At 36.3% G+C, this 17932-nt stretch overlaps 1 long non-coding RNA gene across 1 annotated transcript in view; it reads right to left on the reverse strand.

Moving 5' to 3' along the window:
• LOC132518160 (uncharacterized) overlaps positions 1-17932 on the reverse strand; it is a 522958-nt gene that overhangs the window by 200018 nt on the left and 305008 nt on the right. The window lies entirely within an intron of this gene.

Here is a 17932-nt window from a genome sequence, read left to right on the forward strand (position 1 = left end):
GCATCTGGATCTTCAGTAAAAGAAATGTGTATTGGACTGGGTGTAGGAACATTTTGGAAAATTCCAGCATGGATCATTAATCTCATTAATGGTAACTGTAGAAGACCCTGTCTGATCCTAGCATGTTTCCCTAACAGAGGGTCGACTGAGCTATTCGAGGAAGTCCCCTTAGGGACTACACTCTACTTACTGCTCCAAGCTGTGAGCTCACCTGCCCTGCCAATCCTGGGGTTTTCAAGCAACCAGAAAATGACATGGGATACCAGTGAAACACGGCCAGTCCACAATCAACTTATCTATAATGGCTATGACCAAATCTGTAATATCTCAGTTCCTGAACATGCAGCAGCAATAATTTATTGTGTTTTAATTATTATTTTTTATTTTAAAAAGCCCTATTTATTAAGGAAGATTTTCAAACAAATACAAATAGAATAGTATAATGAACTCCCAGGTACCCATCACCACTCAGCTCCAACACATGAACACTCTTATTTCATCTAAATCCTCCATTCCCCCCTCCCATATTATTTTGAAGCAAATCTCAGGCCTCATACTATTTCATCCATAAATAATTAAGCATGTATCTCAGAAAAATAAAGCCTCTAAATAAAAGTACACAGTACTATTGTCATATCTTAAAAAATTAAAAATAATTCTTTAATATCATCAAATACCTAGTCAGTATTTTAATTTGCAATTGTCTGACAAACTTCCTATTTTATTTTGTTTTTTTTTTAAATTCCATATTGGAGTAGAGTTGATTAACAATGTTGTGATAGTTTCGGGTGTACAGCAAAGTAATTCAGTTACACATATACAGGTATCTAGTTTGGGACTGACATGTACACACGGCTATATTTAAAATGGATAACCAGCAAGGACCTACTGTATAGCACAGGGAACTCTGCTCAGTATTATGTAACAACCTAAATGGGAAAAGAATTTGAAAAAGAATGGATACATGTCTATGTTTTAATTATTATTTTTTAATGTACCTATAAAGGATTGACTTAATTATATAGTTCATGGAATATTATAATTATTAATCTGTTCAAGACCTACATCATTTTTGTTTTTTCAATTTCATTTATGTATTCATCCTTTTTTTTTTTCTTTTTGCGGTACGCTCCCGTTGCGGAGCACAGGCTCCGGACGCACAGGCCCAGCAGCCATGGCTCACGGGCCCAGCTGCTCCCGTTGCGGAGCACAGGCTCCGGACGCACAGGCCCAGCAGCCATGGCTCACGGGCCCAGCTGCTCCGCGGCATGTGGGATCTTCCTGGACCGGGGCACAAACCCACGTCCCCTGCATCGGCAGGCAGACTCTCAACCACTGCGCCACCAGGGAGCACTTTTCTCTCCATTTACGACTTCCCTGATCTCTAACCACCCCCAAAGGCAACCATCTAATGTGTTCATTGTGTATCCTTCTGTTGGTATGTGTCATGCTAAAATAGGTCCTTTTTTAGTTTAATAAATTTTTTACTAACACAAATGTTCCTGTATAATAATTTGCAAAATTTTTTGTTTACTTGTTTCAGTCTACACTGCATTGCTAAGTTCACCTTGTCTGTGGCTTTGGTTTTACTTTGTTTCACTTCATTCTATATTAACATATGTCCAGCTGTCATGTGGTATTCAATTCAGTGCATCAGCCACAGTTTCCTAAGTAACGCCACACTAAGGGTCCCCTGCGTTACATCCAACTTTCTGTCACAACATACATCACTATACTCAGTATTCTTGTTCATATCCTCCTATGTTATCTGTGAGGACTTATTTGGGATGTATACCTAGCAGAAGAGTTGCTCTGTTATGAGGAGTATATGCACTTTATTTAATGAAGAACTACCAGTTTTTGCCCCAGAAAAGAGCAGTGCATGAGACTTACTATGTCCCTGGTTCCAAAACAAAAGTTTGCATTATTCAGCTTTCTAACTTTTTGTCAGGCTAGTAGGCATAAGGTGATACTTAAATGTTTTTCAGCAGTTTTATTGATATCTAACTGACGTACAAGAAACAGAATATATTTAAATTGCATACCCCAACCAAGGATCAAACCCAGGCCCTCAGCAGTGAAAGTGCAGAATCCTGACCGCTGGACTGCCGGGGCATCCCCCCCACCCACCACCTTCTTTTAAAAAATAAGGTGGGGACAGAGTGGGCTTCTGGGGAACAACAATGCCCCTTCCACTTCCTTCTGGGAGGTGCAGGGCTGGGTGCCTACATGCCATGCTCAGGGTGGGCAGGGTGCTGTGGCTCCTCCATGGGTTCATTTATTTTATAGTTTATTGTTTTTTAATGGCTTATGTGATAGGTTTTGACACATGAAACTATCATCACAATTAATATAGTGAAAATAGCCATCACACCTAAAAGTTCATGTCCCTTTCGAAATTTTCCCTTTCTTAGCTGGTTGCTTTCATTTAGTTATTTTTTCACTTATTAGAAAGGCTAGAAACTCCACCACAATGGCAAACAGAAGCGGTGAGTACTGGCATTCTCTCGTTGTTCCTGATCTCAGGAGAAAGCCTGCAGATGCTTTTACCAGTCTGAAGAAATTCCCTTCACTTTCTAGTTTACTGAGGCTTTACCAAGAATAGATGTTGGGTTTTATCCATGCTTTTTCTGCATTTGTCATTTATATGATTATATGACTATTCTCTTTTTTAGTCTGTAAATATGATGAATTATATTACTTGATTTTTTAAATGTTAACCAACCTTACATTCCTGGGATAGATGCCGATAAATCATTATGTATTGCCCTTTGTATATATTGCAGGATTTTATTAAATTTTTAAGATAATATTTGCACCTATGCTTATAGAGATACTAAGATTTAGTGTTCTCTTTAGTATCTTTGTGTATAGGTGTTTCACCATTATTTCTTCCTTAAATATTGATGAATACTTAAGTGAAGACATATGGTCTTGAGTTTCCTTGGGGGAAGGTTTTTAACTAAAACATCAACTCCTTTGTAAGATATAGGGCTACTATATCAGTAGACACAGTTATCTGTGTCTTCTTGAGTAAGTTTTGATAGTTCATTTCTTTCAACGAATAGGTCCATTTCATCTAGGGAAATGTATTGCAGTAATTTTTAGGGGCTTGAGGTTTATCAATTTTAGTGTGGTCTGCAAATAATTTATGGTTTATTTCATTGGGTTTCTCTATTGTTTTCTGATTTCTATTTCACTGATTTCCAAACTTTGATCTTTCTTGTCTTCCGTACTTTGCATTTCATTTTGCTCTTCTTTTTCTAGGTTCTTAAGATAGAAATTGAGGCCAATAATTCCACACCTTTCTGTCTCGAAATACAGGCATTTAGAGCTATAAATTTTCTCTTAAGTACTGTCTTAGCAGCATCCCATACATTCTGATAAGTTGTGTTTCCATTTTCATTCAGATTAATATGTATTTCTAATTTCCCTTTTGGTTTCTTCTTTGACACATGACTTATTTAGAAATGTGTACTCTAGTTTGCAAATACTTAACAAATTTTCTAAAGATCTTACTGTTATTAATTCCTAATGCAATTCTATTGTGATCAGTAAACATACTTCGTGTGTAACTCTATTTTTAATTTATTGAAGTTCTTTTTTTTTTTGAAGCTTCTTTTGATTCCCAGAATATAGCTTTTCTTAGTAAAATTTTCATGTGCATTTGAAAAGAATGGGTGTTCTGCTATTTTTGGTGAAGTGGTCTATGAGTCAAAAAGTTCATTGATAGTACTATACAAGTCTTCCATATCCCTGCTGATTTTCAGTCTACTTGCAATGCCTCTTGCCAACTATCCAGATCATTGTACATATTATTTTTTCATTTTAAATTGTTCTCTTGTTCGCATTGCAAATTGTGTATCATTTGATTTTTTTAGTTGGTTATTGCTGACATATAAAAATACTATTTTTATTTGATCATGTATTTGTCAATATTCCTGAATGACATAATTATTTCAAGTAGCTTTTACTATTAATTTTACTGGGTTTCTTTTTTTCAGGTAGTTGATTATATCACTTGTAAATAATGAGAAACTGATCTTACCTTTCAATCATTACAGCTCCTTTTTCTATCTTTTCTCATGGAAATGTTGACAGTGAGTTCTTAGAGACATTTTCTTTCATCATTCTTTACTAGATCTAGTTTTGTCATCCATAAAACACATTAAAAGTAAACTGCTATTAAGTATACATAACGTATATAATTATCTTTACTTTCTTAATTTCTGCTACCCTCTTCTTGAATTTATTTCTCTTCTTTGAATAGCTCCTCCAGGAGTATTTTCAAAATATGATTGTATGACAATCTAAGGCATTACTTGTCTGAGAATATTCTTATATTACTCTAGAATTTTAATAATATCTTGGCTGGATACAAAATTGTAGTTCTAAAATATTTCTAATTGTCTGTTTTTATATTTTCTTTAAATATTTAAAAATATTAATCCATTGTCTTCCTTCCTCCAGGAGGCTCATATCTTTTTTGTTTTTAGGCTATCTGTTCTTTATGTCCAGTGTGTTGTTTTTGCTTTATTATATTTGCATTCTTCAGTTGATTATAATTTTTTACCTGTGAGTTCATTGTCAGAGGCAGTAACCTGGTAAGCCAGAAGTCTTTTTTAAAAAAAGTATGATTTGAAGTGTTTTCTGATTTCTGTTCTTAAATATTTCTACCATGTCCAGTAACAAACTACCAAAGTGTTGTCACTGAATTCAGAGTTGGGAAGAGAGGTTCACAGTTGGCTATCCGTAATAGGTACAAACTGATTCCAACACACCACCAGATCAGCTACTCTTACATAAAGAATATATTGAGGAAGGGATAAAGCTAGGAACACATCTTACCCTTCCAGTTGAGTTGGAGAGGAGAGGCAATCAGTCTTAGGATGAGGATCCCAACCACCACAGATTCAGTGAGGATCATATTCCTTTGCTTTTACTCCAATAGACAATTTCTCTGTTCATTATTAAATTCTTAGAAATATGAAGAATTGGAAGGGAACCGTTACCTTAGGTTCTAAACCAGTGTCCCTGAAGGTGATGGAGAGATAATGCATTTGTGGAATAAGAACTCAAGTCAGTTTGATCAGTCTTCAAACGGTTTTAAAAATTGTGCATTCCAATGTGGTTTTACCCTGCCTGGTAAGTTCTATATGGGAGAACTGGACTGCTGTTACCAATTTCTGTGGTGAAGAGGCAAAAAATTATTATTAGATGACAATGATGGTATGGGGACATGGCCAGAACCAATCTTTAAGAATTACCTTCACGTGATACTCTCAGTGCTGCCCCTAGGTGTCTTTCACCCCAGGCTGCAACCATGAACACTCCCCTCTCTCCCCCGCACACACACACACAGAAGTTCACAAGAACATTTAGTTCCCCAACAGTTTCTAATGTTTTGTCCTTTTTGTTAATTACCTCTTGCATACTTTCTCTCTCATTTACTTAGTTTCATCAAGGTCAATCTTGAGGAAGGGAACTTGCAATCCTTCAAAACTTCTCCCCAGAACATCCTATAATTTAGACTACTGTAAATTGCACTATGATATGAATTTAAATCAGGCTATCTGTGAAGAGTCTAGATAATTTATCACTTTTTCATACTGATTGTTTTCTATTCTAGGGATATTAAGTTTAAATTCAATTGGAAGATAAATAAGGAATTAAATCCAATTCAGCTGTTATATAACATTTTAGAACAAACAAATAAACCAAAAATGAGTAAGTCTTGACTGTCACAAGTAAGGAAAATACAGAGAAAATGTCTTCTTTTTCTTTTCCCAACACTCTTACACCCTAAAGCTGCCTGTGTATTGAAAAGGAAATAATTTATTCTAGACTGAAATATAAATCTAAGAAAGTTTTACAGCAGAGGTCTACCAAGAGCTCCTGTATGTAAATTCCTTTAGCAGTTTAATTGGGCATCTAGAGGTATGTGGCCATTGGGAACAACTGAAAGTATTTATAAAAAGTGAAACATATGAGGAAGATAATTATGAAGCCTACATGCATGAAGAATCAAGCTTCATCTTTTACTTGAAGGACAATTTACTAGAACTTGAAAGAATCTTGAGACTAAGTATTAACAATGTGTTAACACTGGATCATTATATGCAAGGTTGGATTTTAGAGCTCTCCTCTGAAATTCCTCACGAATTTGAAAGAGGAATAAGTTACTTCCTGCAGTAACAAAGTGATTCAACTCCTTGATGACAGGTGCCAAGTAAAATTGCTGAAATTGGTAACTTTGAATATCAGACTATTCTGTTTAATTTCTTTTAAATAAAAAGTATATTTTTATAAATTTCATTGCATGAATTACGTGTTTCCTTTAAAATAATGAAGTAGCAATATTTGCTATTTATTAAAAATTTCTTACGTGGACAGGGAATATTGCCTGCCATTCCAGAAAACAAAAAATGTTGCCTACCATCCCAGTTCTACAAGGATCAAGTCATTAGCCACTGCAGCTGCCTACTTACAGTGGACCCTGAGTGTGGAGAAAGACAGGAAGCATTCTGTGCGCTGGATACTGGTCCTAGATAGTTGCGATGCATATCTAAGGAATAATTTCAATGAACCCAGATCCTTGCCTCTTCCCATACACAGAAAAACACTAAAATCATTAACTTAAGATGTCTGTTCATGGTGAGTAGCAGTAACCTTTTGATGTTCAACTACGTTGTTGTTTTTTTTTTTTCCTGGGCTACAGCCGTCAAGAAGATCCCAAAATAAAACTTAACTAGCAACTTCCAGGTTGTGCATTTTTCTTCAGTAAGCACTTATGAACATCAATTGATACATTTGATATAAGAGGAAAGAACTATACAGCTACATAAAATTAGGCAAAGTGATAAGTATTCAGGAATGAGAGGGTACCCAAAGGTATGTTTGCATTCCCTTGTCTTTGCATTCATAACACCAAACACAAATCTCCATTGACCTAATCGTAACTTTGACTGACAGCAAGTGATTAAGCAGTTTCCCCTCACTGATGAAATCTACCCACTCACTTTTATATCTTCAATATTTCAGATAGCTGGTCAGATAGGAGGATCTCATTAACTATTGCCTAAAATGTATTTAGCACCTAATACTAGGGAAAGAAATCAGTGATCAACAAATTGAGTGGATACCTGAAAGAAAACCTCACCATTTATAATTTTTCTTTCAGAATGAAGTCAAAATTAACAAAAATAGGTTTTACATTTCAAAAACAAAACCATTAATTAACATGATTCATATTCTGTAAGAATTCAAAAGTTGCCAAATCCAACCACTTATAAATAATTACACTTTTATATTTAATTCCTTAAAAGTTTTAAGTGCATCAGCTTGCTAAAGCATATATAAGTTAAATGATCCTTTCAAAAGTATAGAATTTCCATTTTTAAAATGATTCATTTGGTTACAGATTGATAGCACTTTAAGATTAATGACTATGGCCACACATGTTTCATAATTCAATAATTTTCTAATCTTGTTAAAAGCATCATTTTAGACACCACTTCATTCAGGTACTACTTCATTTTTCTTCTTTATAATCTAAAGTGAACGTAACTTTCTTGTTCATAAATTTTAAACTACCCCAATTTATTTTCACAAAACTAAATATTCATACCTGCTACATGTCATTGTTTAATAAACTTGAAATTGCTTTAAAGAATCCCACCCACAAAAATAAACTCCTCACATTGTTTATTTTTTATATGTAAAGAATGTCAGAATATCATAATTTCATATTTTAGTCAAATTTTTACATTAGCAAAGCACACTAATAAATCCGTTCTTCTGCAGAAAAAAAAAATCCTTCTATTTGGAATATCTACACCTCCTATGTGGGGGTGGATCTCAATTTATTTTCATGCCATAGAGGAAATAATGCTTTGTGTAAACTAGGGAATTCTTCTCCGGCAAAGTACAGATTTAGTTTGTTAGAGTTACCTTCACTCATAAAATATATTTTAGAAAAATAGAAACTATTTTGTCTAAAAGTAGGAAGAAATCAAACCAGTAACAATGACAAACAGGCTGATTAACTTTATCCAAGGGTAATGCCCAAACTTGTTCTTATCTCAAGTAAGAAGTGTTTAATATCAAATCCGCAGTCCCATAGAAGTGACAATTTTTTCAGAATGAGTAATATCCACATAAAGATGGAAAAATATTTAATATTCTCCTTGGTTCTTTTTTCCCTTCACTATAGAGATTCTATTCAGATTTTTATACCATTAAGTAGTGTTCACAAAATGATGGAAGCATCACCAGAACTATCTTTTCCCACTGCAAGACATTAAATCATATATTTTCAAAGTGGTCTAGCATCTATTGCATCATGGAAAAAGCTTCCTGGGAAAGAGTCAGGCCCTCCTGCTTAGTAGCAGAAACACCAGAATTTAAACGCATAATGTGTCATATGTATTAATGAATAATATTGGAATTAATGAAGTAAAATTATAATCATTTCTTGGACTATCATGAGTTTATGCTCTTGCTTATAAATCTAATATCAGTAATTCCTAGTTGTTTAATGACCTAAAATGTCCATATTTACACCAAAATGTTTAAATGATTAAAATTTATAAAATAAAATTAAGTTAAAGATAAGACAACTTACTTTAAAATGTAATAAATAGAAGACTTATAAGGTGGTGGCATGAATTGCAATCAAGCACAACAGAGTGATTTTCTATGACTTCAAAAGATTGGTTAAGCACACCATAAACATATGAATTATCATCATAGTGTTATAAGATCTCAAATTGAAAGTTTTGATTGATGCCTGAGATGCATTATATATGAGGTATCAGTGAGACAGGAGGTAAACCAATATGCACATTTATAAAGGAAATAAATTAGAACTCTTTAGATGACTCTTGAAATCTCTCACTAACTTTAAGCATATACAAAGCATTAAAAAGAGATTTGGTGGGAGAAAATGAACGGAAAATGTATTTTAAGGAAGAGTTGCTACTTTGTTTTGAGTTTCAACATTCACAAGAAGGAGAGAGAGGGGTGTGTGGCCCTCGCCTCAAACCTGAGAACAGCAACAGTGAGACAACTCAGAAAGAGTGGTACTTGTCTCTATTTAATGGGTCCCTTTGGGCTTGTGTTTGATATACATGCCTGAAGAATTTAAGACTAGATTCTATCCCTATTGGCATGTGGTAATATGGAAGCAGGTGAGGAGAAGGAGAGAGAGGGAGAGAGAGACAGAGAGGGAGACAGAAAGAGAGAGGAAGAGAAAGACAGAGACAGAGAATGTTTTAGGAAGTAGTATTGTCAACAGCATGACAAACTGTATTTCCCAAGGACTGAGATGGGTCATTTAAGAAAGATATTATATTTAGTCCCCCAAGATCTTCAGATGACAAGGAAGAATGCGGAAACTCCTAAGGAACTGAGGAAAGAGCAGCAGCTAGAGTAACAAAATCTTTATTGCCTGTGAAATGGAAGTTGTAAGGAGTTTACAAACCCATAAAATGCCCTACATGAGAATCAGGTTTAAACCCTTGCCTAGACCAGAGTGTTTGAGGCCATCTTAAGTTATTATAAAGTCAAAGAAGTCTTTATTTCCCCTTATTTTCTACTCATATTCTTAACCCTACAGGGGTCAAAATTCATGATAAGTAAGCCAGAGGAAGAGGAAACTGTCCACACCCTTCATCACAACACACTTTAGCAGAAAATATGTCCTCCATAAATATGACCCATTAGTGAACGTGGAGAAGATTTAACTCTCAACCAAGATTGTAGTTATGATTAGTTGATGAAATTAGGAATTTAATTACTTAATTGCAACTTGTTTTCATTACTTGAGAGTAACCATAAAGTCATGATGCTGTACAGTATGGTGACAATAGTTAATAATACTACATTTTATGTTTGAACGCTGCTAAGAAAGTAGATCTTAAAAGGTCTAATGATGAGGGGATTCAAGATGGTGGAAGAATAAGGCATGGAGATGACCTTTCTTCACACAAATACATCAGAAATACATCTACATGTGGAACAACCCCTACAGAACACCTACTGAATGCTGGCAGAAGACCTCAGACCTCCCAAAACTCCCCACAAACCTGGGTATGGCAAAAGAAAAAAGAAAAAACAGAGACAAAAGAATAGGGATGGGACTTGCACCAGTGGGAGGGACTTGTGAAGGAGGAAAGGTTTCCACACACTAGGAAGCCCCTTTGCGGGCAGAGACTGCGGGGGGTGGAGGGGGGAAGCTTCAGGGCCACAGAGGAGAGCACAGCAATAGGGGTACGGAGGGCAAAGTGTGGGGATTCCCACATGGAGGATCGGTGCCGACCACCACTCACCAGCCCGAGAGGCTTGTCTGCTCATCCACCAGGATGGGAGGGGGCTGGGAGCTGAGGCTCAGGCTTTGGTCGGTTGCAGGGAGAGGACTGGGGTTGGCTGTGTGAACACAGCCTGAAGGAGGCTAGTGCGCCATAGCTAGCCAGGAGGGAGTCTGGGAAAAGGTCTGGAGCTGCCAAAGAGGCAAGAGACTTTTTCTTGCCTCTTTGTTTTCTGGTGCACGAGGAGAGGGGATTCAGAGCGCCGCTTAAAGGAGCCCCAGAGACGGGCGCAAGCAGCGGCTATCAGCACGGACCCCAGAGACGGGCATGAGACACTAAGGCTGCTGCTGTCACCACCAAGAAGCCTGTGTGCAAGCACAGGTAACTATCCACACCTCCCCTCCTGGAAGCCTGTGCAGCCCGCCACTGCCAGGGTCCCGTGATCCAGAGACAATCTCCCCGGGAGAATACACGGCATGCCTCAGGCTGGTGCAACATCACGCTGGCCCCTGCCACTGCAGGCTCGCCCCTCATCCGTACCCTTCCCTTCCCCGGGCCTGAGTGAGCCAGAGCCCCCTAATCAGGTGCTCCTTTAACCCCGTCCTGTCTGAGTGAAGAATGGACGCCCTCAGGCAACCTACATGCAGAAGCGGGTCCAAATCCAAAGCTGAGCCCCAGGAGATGTGCGAACAAAGAAGAGAAAGGGAAATCTCTCCCAGCAGCCTCAGGAGCAGTGGATTAAATCTCCACAATCAACTTGATGTACCCTGCATCTGTGGAATACCTGAAGAGACAACGAATCATCTCAAATTGAGGATGTGGACTATAGGAGCAACGATATATATATTTTTTTCCCTTTTCTCTTTTTGTGAGTGTGTATGTGTATGCTTCTGTGTGACTTTGTCTGTATACCTTTGCTTTTACCATTATTCCTAGGGTCCTCTCTGTACATTTGTTTGTTTGTTTTTCTTTTAGTATAGTTTTTAGCACTTGTTATCATTGGTGGATTTGTTTTTTGGTTTGGTTCCTCTTGTCTTTTTCTGTTTATTACTTAACTATTTTTGATCTTTTATTTTAATAACATTTTACTTTATTTTATCTTTTCCTTTCTTTCTTTCCTTTTTTCACCCATTTATTCTGACCTGTGTGGAAAACAGGCTCTTTGTGCTCCAGCCAAGATTCAGGGCTGTGCCTCTGAGGCGGGAGAGCCAATTTCAGGACATTGGTCCACCACAGACCCCACAGCACCATGTAATATCAAATGGTGAAAATCTCCCAGATATCTCCATCTCAATGCCAAGACCCAGCTCTACCCAATGACTAGCAAGTTACAGTTCTGGACACCCTATGCCAAACAACTACCAAGACAGGAACACAAAACCAACCATTAGCAGAGAGGCTGCCTAAAATCATAATAAGGCCACAGACACCCCAAAACACACCACCAGAAGTGGACCTGCCCACCAGAAAGACAAGATCCAGCCTTATCCAGCAGAACACAGGCATTAGTCCTGTCCACCAGGAAGCCTACACAACCCACAGAACCAACCTTAGCCACTTGAGAGAGACATGGAAAACAACAGGAAGTACAAACCTGCAGCTTGCAAAAAGGAGACCCCAAACACAGTAAGTTAAGCAAAATGAGAAGACAGAGAAACATAAAGCACATGAAGGAGCAAGGTAAAAACCCACCAGGCCTAACAAATGAAGAGGAAATAGGCAGTCTACCTGAAAAAGAATTCAGAATAATGATAGTAAAGATGATCAAAAATCTTGGAAATAGAATGGAGAAAATAAAAGAAACGTTTAACAAGGACCTAGAAGAACTAAAGAGCAAACCACAATAATGAACAACACAATAAATGAAATTAAAAATTCTCTAGAAGAGATCAATAGCAGAATAATTAAGGCAGAAGAATGGATAAGTGACCTGGAATATAAAATAGTGGAAATAACTACAGCAGAGCAGAATAAAGAAAAACGAAAGAAAAGAATCGAGAACAGTCTCAGAGACCTCTGGGACAACATTAAACACACCAACATTCGAAATATAGGGGTCCCAGAAGAAGAAGAGAAAAAGAAAGGGACTGAAAAAATATTTGAAGAGATTACAGGTGAAAACTTCCCTAATATGGGAATGGAAATAGTTAATCAAGTCCAGGAAGGACAGAGAGTCCCATAAAGGATAAATCCAAGGAGAAACATGTCAAGACACATATTAATCAAACTGTCAAAAAGTAAATACAAAGAAAAAATATTAAAAGCAGCAAGGGAAAAACAACAAATAACATAAAAGGGAATCCCCATAAGGTTAACAGCTGATCTTTCAGCAGAAACTGCAAGCCAGAAGGGAGTGGCAGGACATATTTAAAGTGATGAAAGGGAAAAACCTACAACCAAGATTACTCTACCCAGTAAGGAACTCATTCAGATTCGAGAGAGAAATTAAAACATTTACAGAAAAGCAAAAGCTAAGAGAATTAAGCACCAACACACCAGATTTATAACAAATGCTAAAGAAACTTCCCTAGGCAGGAAACACAAGAGAAGGAAAAGACCTACAATAACAAACCCAAAACAATTAAGAAAATGGTAATAGGAACATACATATCGATAATTACCTTAGATGTAAATGGATTAAATACTCCAACCAAAAGACATAGACTGGCAGAATGGATACAAAAAAAGATCCATATATATGCTGTCTACAAGAGACCAAATTCAGACACATACAGACTGAAAGTGAGGAGATGGAAAAAGATATTCCATGAAATGGAAATCAAAAGAAAGCTGGAGTAGCAATTCTCATATCAGACAAAATAGACTTTAAAACAAAGACTATTACAGCAGACAAAGAAGGACACTTCATAGTGATCAAGGGATCAATCCAAGACGAAGATCTAACAATTGTAAATATTTATACATGCAACATAGGAGGACCTCAATATATAAGGCAAATACTAAGAGCCATAAAAGGGGAAATCAACAGTAACAAAATCATAGTAGGGGACTTTAACACCCCACTTTCACTAATGGACAGATCATCCAAACTGAAAATAAATAAGGAAATGCAAGCTTTAAATGATACATTAAACAAGATGGATTAATTGATATTTATAGGACATTCCATCCAAAAACAACAGAATACATTTTTTTCTCAAGTGCTCATAGAACATTCTCCAGTATAGATCATACCTTGGGTCACAAATCAAGCCTTGAAAAATTTAAGAAAATTAAAATTGTAACAACTATCTTTTCCGACCACAACGCTATGAGAATAGATATCAATTACATGAAAAAATCTGTAAGAAATACAAATACATGGAGGCTAAAGAATACAATACTTAATAACCAAGAGATCACTGAAGAAATCAAAGAGGAAATCAAAAAATACCTAGAAACAAATGACAATGAAAACACAATGACCCAAAACATATGGGATGCAGCAAAAGCAGTTCTAAGAGGGAAGTTTATAGCAATAAAATCCTACTTTAAGAAACAAGAAACATCTCAAATAAACAACCTAAACTTACACCTAAAGCAATTAGAGAGAGAAGAACAAAAAAACCCCAAAGTTAGCAGAAGGAAAGAAATCATAAAGAGCAGATCAGAAACAAATTAAAAAGAAATGAAGGAAACAATAGCAAAGATCAATAAAACTAAAAGATGGTTCTTTGAGAAGATAAACAAAATTGATAAACCATTAGCCAGACTCATCAAGAAAAAAAAGGGAGAAGACTCAAATGAGTAGAATTAGAAATGAAAAAGGAGAAGTAACAACTGACTGTGCAGAAATACAAAGGATCATGAGCGATTACTAGAAGCAACTATATGCCAATAAATGGACAACCTGGAAGAAATGAACAAATTCTTAGAAAAGCACAACCTTCTGACACAGAACCAGGAAGAAATAGAAAATATAAACAGACTAATCACAAGCACTGAAACTGAGACTGTGATTAAAAATCTTCCAACAAACAAAAGCCCAGGACTAGATGGGTTCACAGATGAACTCTATCAAATAGTGAGAGAACAGCTAATACCTATCCTTCTCAAACTCTTCCAAATATAGCAGAACGGAGGAACACTCCCAAAGTCATTCTATGAGACCAGCATCACATTGAGACCAAAACTAGACAAAAATGTCACAAAGAAAGAAAACTACAGGCCAATATCACTGATGAACATAGATGCAAAAATCCTCAACAAAATAATAGCAAACAGAATCCAACAGCACATTAAAAAGATCATACACCATGATCAAGTGGGATTTATCCCAGGAATGCAATGATTTTTCAGCATACGCAAATCAATCAATGTGATACACCATAATAAGAAATTGAAGGATAAAAACCATATGATCATCTCAATAGATGCAGAAAAAGCTTTAGACAAAATTCAACACAGATTTATGACAAAAACCCTCCAGAAAGTAGGCATAGAGGGAACCTACCTCAACATAATAAAGGCCATATATGACAAACCCACAGCCAACATTGTCCTCAAATTTGAAAAACTGAAACCATTTCCACTAAGATCAGGAAGAAGACAAGGTTGCCCACTCTCACCACTATTATTCAACATAGTTTTGGAAGTTTTAGCCACAGCAATCAGAAAAGAAAAAGAAATAAAAGGAATCCAAATCAGAAAAGAAGAAGTAAACCTGTCACAGTTTGCAGATGACATGATACTATACATACAGAATCCTAAAGATGTTACCAGCAAACTACTAGAGCTAATCAATGAATCTGGTGAAGTAGCAGGATTCAAAATTAATGCACAGAAATCTCTTGCATTCCTATACACTAATGATGAAAAATCTGAAAGTGAAATTAAGAAAACACTCCCATTTACCATTGCAAGAAAAAGAATAAAATACCTAGGAATAAACCTACCTAAGGGGACAACAGACCTGTATGTAGAAAACTGTAAGAGAGTGATGAAAGAAATTAAAGATGATACAAACATATGGAGAGATATACCATGTTCTTGGATTAGAAGAATCAACATTGTGAAAATGACTATACTACCCAAAGCAATCTACAGATTCAGTGCAATCCCTATCAAACTACCACTGGTATTTTTCACAGAACTAGAACAAAAAATTTCACAATTTGTATGGAAACACAAAAGACCGCGAATAGCCAAAGCAATCTTGAGAAAGAAAAAGGGAGCTGAAAGAATCAGGCTCCCTGACTTCAGAGGATACCACAAAGCTACAGTAATCAAGACAGTATGGTACTGGCACAAAAACAGAAATATAGATCAATGGAACAGGATAGAAAGCCCAGAGATAAACCCACGCACATATGGTCACCTTATCTTTGATAAAGGAGGCAAGAATATACAATGGAGAAAAGACAGCCTGTTCAATAAGTGGTGCTGGAAAAACTGGACAGCTACATGTAAAAGAATGAAATTAGAACACTTCCTAACACCATACACAAAAATAAACTCAAAATGGATTAAACACCTAAACGTAAGGCCAGACACTATCAAACTCTTAGAGGAAAACATAGGCAGAACACTCCATGACATAAAACACAGCAAGATCCTTTTTGACCCACCTCCTAGAGGAATGGAAATAAAAACAAAAATAAACAAATGGGACCTAATGAAACTTAAAAGCTTTTGCACAGCAAAGGAAACCATAAACAAGACAACCCTCAGAATGGGGGAAAATGAAGCAACTGACAAAGGATTAAGCTTCAAAATTTACAAGCAGCTCATGCAGCTCAACATCAAGAAAACAAACAATCCAAAAATGGGCAGAAGACCTAAATAGACATTTCTCCAAAGAAGATATACAGATTCCCAACAAACACATGAAAGAACGCTCAACATCATTAATCATTAGAGAAATGTAAATCAAAACTACAATGAAATATCATCTCACACCGGTCAGAATGGTCATTATCAAAAAATCTACAAACAATAAATGCTGGAGAGGGTGTGGAGAAAAGGGGACCCTCTTGCACTGTTGGTGGGAATGTAAATTGATATAGTCACTATGAAGAACAGTATGGAGGTTCCTTAAAAAACTATAAATAGAACTACCATATGACCCAGCAATCCCGCTACTGGGCATATACCCTGAGAAAACCATAATGCAAAAAGAGTCATGTACCGCAATGTTCATTTCAGCTCTATATACAATAGCCAGGACATGGAAGCAATCTTAGTGTCCATCAACAGATGAATGGATAAAGAAGATGTGGCACATATATACAATGGAATATTATTCAGCCATAAAAAGAAACAAAATTGAGTTATTTGTAGTGAGGTGGATAGACCTAGAGTCTGTCACACAGAGTGAAGTAATTCAAAAAGAGAAAAACAAATACTGTATGCTAACACATGTATATGGAATATAAAAAAAAAAAAGAAAAAAGTGGTCATGAAGAACCTGGGGGCAAGACGGAAATAAAGACCCAGACCTACTAGAGTATGGACTTGAGGACACGGGGAGGGGGATGGGTAAGCTGGGACAAAGTGAGAGAGAGGCATGGACATATATACACTACCAAATGTAAATAGACAGCAGTGGGAAGCAGCCGCATAGCACAGGGAGATCAGCTTGGTGCTTTGTGACCACCTAGAGGGGTGGGAGGGAGGGAGACCCAAGAGGGAAGAGATATGAGGACATATGTATATGTATAACTGATTCACTTTGTTATAAAGCAGAAACTAACACACCACTGTAAAGCAATTATACTCCAATAAAGATATTAAAAAATAAAAAGTTCTAATGACAAGAGAAAAATTTGTAACTATGTATAATTATGGATGTTCAGTAGGCTTATTGTGGTGATCATTTCATAATACATACAAATATCAAATCATTATGTTGGACTCCTGAAACTAATATAATGTTGTATGTCAATTATATTTCAATTAAAAAAATTTGAAAATCGTGATTCTTCTCACAATTTTCATGCACTGTCACAACAAAAACTTTCTCTACTACATGAATTTTATGTCACTGGGAAATAATGATAAGTTGTTTTTTATTGATATCCCATGATTCATGCTTGTCCAATATGCTGGTTACAGTAGAAAAGAAAACTCCATCTGGGTATTAAAATACACACAAATATCCTTGAAGGTAAATGTATATTTAACAACACAATAGATAGGTTTTCTCTCCCAACTTGAATTTTTAAATCTGGCTGACAACATTGATGGCAGAAATCCTGAATTCTTCAAAACAAAACAAAAAATTCAAATCTGCCAAATATATCCATGATGTCAGGAAATCTCTAAGCAAGTGAGGTGTTCAATGCAGAAGGAATGTAATTTAGAGGGGAACAGAATCAAAGCAGATGCTCTTTTATCTGTAGAAGTCAGAGGGATTTTTGTTTTTAGGCATGCATGTATTTTCTGTTCAGTTTCACAACTATCACAAGAGTCTAAGCAGTGTAATATAATGGATTTCACATGTAATTGTGAAACTGAAACTTTATAAGAGCACTGACTGCAGTCCTGTTAATCAGTTCTTTCCTATATTAGAGGTTATAAAAACTAACCCACTCTTTTGACATCTCATTTCAAAAATAACAAATTTGTCATTAAACCAGAGCTATAAATTCAAGTTTATTGATATCTCTATTGGCACAGTGGCAAGA

Source organism: Lagenorhynchus albirostris, chromosome 3, assembly GCF_949774975.1.
Source record: "Lagenorhynchus albirostris chromosome 3, mLagAlb1.1, whole genome shotgun sequence".
Taxonomy (NCBI): Eukaryota; Metazoa; Chordata; class Mammalia; order Artiodactyla; family Delphinidae; genus Lagenorhynchus; species Lagenorhynchus albirostris.